This window comes from Dendroctonus ponderosae, unplaced genomic scaffold (genome assembly GCF_020466585.1).
Source record: "Dendroctonus ponderosae isolate FM_Combo_2020 unplaced genomic scaffold, Dpon_F_20191213v2 Dpon_F_20191213_7, whole genome shotgun sequence".
NCBI lineage: Eukaryota > Metazoa > Arthropoda > Insecta > Coleoptera > Curculionidae > Dendroctonus > Dendroctonus ponderosae.
The window spans coordinates 13,633,537-13,639,249 of NW_026018916.1; the positions used below are offsets into that span (position 1 = coordinate 13,633,537).

At 32.6% G+C, this 5,713-nt stretch overlaps 1 long non-coding RNA gene across 1 annotated transcript; it reads right to left on the bottom strand.

Annotated features, from left to right (window-relative positions):
* Positions 1–398: 398 nt before the first annotated feature.
* LOC125505123 lies at positions 399–5,236 on the bottom strand. The gene is made up of 2 exons (XR_007281935.1): positions 4,655–5,236; positions 399–2,039 (listed from the first exon to the last, which is right to left on the bottom strand). It is a non-coding gene; the product is annotated as an uncharacterized LOC125505123 (long non-coding RNA).
* Between the last annotated feature and the right edge of the window lie 477 nt (positions 5,237–5,713).

Consider the following 5,713-nt stretch of genomic DNA (forward strand, 5'->3'; position numbering starts at 1 on the left):
ATTTCTAGGGATTAGTCAGTGCACCATAGAAGACATTTGAGAATAAGAACCCGTGTCCTAAAATGCCTCTCTAAGGATCTACGTCCTCCATATTATAATGCTTTAAGTCCGTTATGTGCGAAAATGTATTTTAAAGAGCTTTACTGCATTCTTTTAAATTTGTTAGTACGAAATAACAGTACAGTAATTGTTCAAAGAGTCGTCCTTAAACTTGAACGCATATGTCTAAATACAAATTCGATAATACACATTTTTGCACATACCTAACTGTCTTCAATCATTATAAAGTATTAGCGCCTTAAGAAAATATTTCTAGCGTCTTATATTAAATAAGGTACTTACTATCTACAGTAGAATAAAATAGACATTCGTAGTATAAAATAGAAAGATATTACATACCCTGTATTTTATAGATGCTGGACAGAAGGCGTTAATTCTGCAACTGCCTTGAGTCTTTAAAGTTCTCATTGAACAACCTGTCGGGACATAGTATAGAGATCGATTACACACAAATATCTGAGATCTCGTTACTCGCTCCTTTTTGCTTCCCCCTAGTTTCATAAAGAACCATTTTTATTCAGATTCTTCTTTCAGTTTGAATTGTAAAAATTCGTCTTTGCTTCTAAAATGTTTTACCGAAATAAGATTTAAATTGTGCATTTGCTCCATGTGAGATAACATTTCATTTTTGAGATAATGATTGAAATAACACAAAGAGCATTCTATCAAACGATGTACTTTAACATCTTCATGAACCTTTCGTCCATGACTAATATGAGACTTCTTATTGAATTGTTTTGAATAGGATTTACATTGAAACTTTTTTCCAGGAAAAATATCGGCTATCTTCAATTCCGGATGCTTAATTTCCATGTGACGTTTCTAACTAGACTTCCGGCTAAAAACTTTCGCACAATGAGAATAGCTCCACTCCGAATTCATATTTGTTCTATTTAATAAAACTTTAATACCAACACAACTTTTTCAAATCAAAATTTTACACAGGCTTGACTTGACTTGAGTGCATTGATGAGACGTTAAAAACCGCTAAAAATTCCATAATCTGATTGGTTAAGTGTTCTTAAAAGTTCTTATTATTCCAGATGACAAAGCGGTTTACTCAAAAAGTCGTGTTCAGGTGAAACATGTCATTCGTGTGTTTAATAATATTGAAATGTTATTGATTTAGAATTATTTTGTTTAAGTCGTTTTCATCGTTAAATTGGATATATTCATAATTTCATCTAAATGGGGGTTTTAAAAACAGAATCAGAATTACGTGACCTTTTCTTTTATTTTTAGAAGAAAAAAATCGTTTTTGTTGGTCTATATTTTTACATGTAGAAGTAATTGAAACGTCTTTAAAATTATTTTCCTGATGAGATGACTGAGATGAATTTTTTAATATATTTTTTGTTGCACTTATATTTGAAATAATAGCCTGAAAATTGCTGTCACTTAAGTAAGATAGATCATGGCTATTTACAAAAACTGCAAAATCTGCTGTGTTTTTTTCATCCTTTTGTTTTTCTTACCCACTCGATTATCATTCGTTCTGCTTAAGAAACTTAAGCAATAATCAACCACATTATGCTCATTTGCATATATCGTTGGAGAATGTGATTTAATAATATTGTTTCGTAATACAACAAAATGTATGTGTTTGCATATAACATTATTTACATAATAGTCTGAACAACTGCAACTGTTGTATACAAATTTTGCAAAACTCGCAATCTAACATAAAGCACTTATTTAATACATGCGTTTTCTTAACGGTGCGCAGATATTTTTTTCTTAACCGTCCGCACCAGTCCTGACTGATTGCGCTTGCGCGTATCACTGCCGCGATGCCGGTTTGATACATTCATTGCGAACGAAGTTATAACCACAGAAAAATACTGTTTCTTGTGGATTCTAGCACCTTTTTAGTTCAGTGGCTGTTGCTGAAATTCATGCTTATTTCATCGCAGTAAAGATTTGGATTCTTGGAGTTTAATAGTCTTAGATCTTGTTTGTTTCTTATTGTTTTCTGCTTTCTAAAATAATTAACAGATATATTTAAATGTTGTCTATGACCTTCACTTTAATTTTACTTAAACTTAAAAATTTGACGAGCCATTCATCGCAGTATATCTTATTTTGTTCGGAGCTAACTCGCATGCTCTTTAGCCCTTGAAACTTTTTTAGGTTAGGTGTATCTTTTGTTATTGTATTCAACAAAGAAGACCGCTAAAATTCAAAATTGTGTTCAGGACAAAGTATTAGAATTGATTAAAAGTATAATTTTAAATTGAAGGTAACACCACGTAATTACTCATGTAATATGATTTTTATGTGATATTCTCTTCCAGCAATAATGTTTAAGTGTACAATTTGCGATAAAATGTACGATTCAAAACAACAATGGAACAGGCATAATAAACTTACTCATAAATTGTCAGTCAAGTTTTATTATGACTGTAAGCAATGTGAGAATACATTTCAATTTAAAAGAGCTCTTCAAAAACACCTAATAACATGTCATAGTGAAAAGAAACTGCAATGTAGGGAGTGTGGAAAACTTTACAAATCATTGAAGACCCTAAAAGCGCACATGAAGATAAAGAAACATAACTGGATTAAAACAAGAAAGTCAAGACTAATCTGTCCTTTTAATGATAGCTTTAATTTGAGACGTATCAGCGATTGAGGAAACATTTGGTAGAAACTCATTCGGTGCAAATAACACCTGAACATTACACATTTAATACGGATGCAAGTACTTTATATGGTTAATGGAACAACAGTTGAATGAATTGTTTTGCTAAAAATGCTCTATAAATTTATAGTTTCATAGTATTTAGTAGTAAACAATTTAAATAAATATGGTGCTTTTTAGAGTTTGATTATTGGAAACATACCATTGAAGAGAAAATGAAAGTCAATTATCGACAGTAGGTGTAGAACGCTAAAATCTGGCCCCGCACGAGCTATTTACATATGCCACAGATCTTATGCCCCAAGAGAAAAGTCAATCAATTGAAAAAGCGGTTTAGAAACTTAGATTCGAACAAAATTAATAAGGCCTGTCCTTCTATTCTAGTTGTCACTAAAACTCCTCATAAACTACTAGTTGTTTTGTATCCAGTTCATATTGGCCATTCAAATAAATTAGGAGGGTTATCCATTCCTAGCATAGACAAACAGCAAATAGCAGGTAAATGTTTTTTAACAGTAAATAAATTTGTGACTACTGAATTACACATTTATGGTTTTAGGTAAATTATCTCATGGAGTGTCTGTTAGTCGGATTCTTAATGATATTAGAGCGGATATCTCTAAAGATGAAATTAAAAGAATTAACTTAATAGAGAAACAAGACATTCATAATATAAAAAGGAACTTTCTATCGGTTATGTCACTAGAAGACATCAAAATGATGCAGTAAGTGTCAAATTATGGGTGGATGCGATGAATAACATGGAACACAGCCCAGTATTATTTTATAAAGAGCAAGGATTAGAAGATGCAGTTTTCAATAAAAATGACTTCGTCCTCATTATCATGACAGATTTTCAAGCCAACTGTATATCAAAATTTGGAAGTAACAAAATTTGTATTGATGGAACCCACGGGTTAAATGCCTATGGGTTTCAACTATACACTATTTTAGTAGTGAACGATTATGGCAGCGGCATGACGGTTGCTTTTTGCTTTTCAAACAGGCAGGACATAGCAATATTTAAGTTTATGTTTGAAATCATAAAAACATGTGTTGGTGTGATAACAACGGAAGTTTTTATGTCTGATTACTACCCTGCCTTTTATTTGGCTTGGGAGTCAGTAATGGGAAGGGTTGACAAGAGATTACTGTGTAATTGGCATGTGAACCGAAACTGGATACAAAATGTAAATAAGATTTCTAATCAAGAAAAAAAAACGTTGGTTTTAAAATCTTTAAAATTAGTTAAAACTGAATTGGATGAAGACATCTTTAAACAACAACTAAATACATGCCAAGATTTATTAAATGATAACGGTACGTTGACATTTGGGGAATATTTCCAAAGGTTTTATGTAAATCGTACCCAGTTATGGGCGTATTGTTTCTGAAAATACACTGGTATTAAAACTAATATGTATCTAGAATCCTTGCATAAAGTTATAAAACATTTTTACTTGGAAGGAAAAAGATGCAAGCGACTTGATAAAACTATTAATAGTTTAATAAATTTAGTAAGAGATAAAATGTTCGAACGGATAATCAATATTAAAAAAGGTAAATGTAGCATTAAGTTTAAAAAAAAATAAGTCATAGGAGTGCTGCGATATTTCCAGATAAAAATATTGTAAGAATTGATATGGATACTTTTTCTGTAACATGCTCGGATAACAGCTTGTGGGAATAATTGTCAACTGAATTGTGGAAAATTTAAAATTTGCGTGCATTCTTTTAGATTCAGTTGTGCCGATAACGTAATTAACTTCAACATTTGCAAACATATATATGCATGTTGTATATATTTTTATGATGTTGACAAAACATCAAATTTCACGGAAAATCTTGTGAACGCCGTATCCGATAATTTAGTTTCACCGGAGAACATTACATCCTTCCGCCTGAAATCATTTAAAAAAATAAACTAAAGTCTGCTTTAGAACTTTGCCTTACTTTAAATAATAGTTCAAACGTGTCTAACGATGTTCGTGCCCAAACTTTAAGAAACATTTACAAATCTACGCCCAAGAAGAGACGCTCAGCGTCCCTTGTCAACAGGGAGTCTCCTTTTGCACTTTCGCGCGCGCACATCCCGCTTACTCTCTATTTATTGTTAATTGATCAAAAGTTGTTTATTTAAAGTGTGTTTTATTGTGTGACACAAGAAAGCCCACACTTTGCTTAACGTAACCTCAAACCAACTTGCGCATGTCATTTAAACAACGAGTCAAGTTAGCATATATGCGCTAGTTATCTTTGGGGCTTCCTTGTCACCGCGCTTCGCAGGTAGCGCTTCAGCTGGCTGACCGGCGACTGACAGCACTAAAATCTCGATTTTTCGGCCAAGAAGTTCTGGGAATGGACGAAACGTGCAGGACACAGAGAAAATAAAATAAGCGTCGGTTAGATCAGTTCTGTCCTTTTTCAACTTGCGGAGCAACGCGGCTGGATATTATTCTTGATTTGCTATGTTGTCTATGTTGTCTGTGCGAGTTAAAATATGTTCATATTTCTAATACCTGTACGGGTATTAATATCTACAAATAATATTKGCTGTCGATATATAAGTATTGCATCTTAACACACTAGTAATTTTCTGTTTACCTATTTCTTGTTTGGKTCTATAATTTATATCTGCATAAAGATGAGTCATCTTGATGATCGTGTTCTATCGTATAAACGTAGATCATCAAACTGCAAAAATTACAATTTTAAAAAGGGTAATCTTGAAAACTACGCAAAGAACCGGTATTCAAATTCGCTGATCCAAATAAAGATATTAATCGTTGCAGAAAATGGTATGAAATAATGGAATTATTTCTTCTGAAAGAACGGCTTAGAATTAGGACTTTCCCTGGCTAAATTTTTGGTTATTTAATAGTTCAGCATGGAACAGAATCTTCCAGCACATAAGGCGAATACCTCTAGTGGCGATTCCTACTCCGATAAGGCACAAATTTCGCTACCCAGTTCTTCTTTTTGGGACTACTTGGAAGACAATTTGTGTTTTTT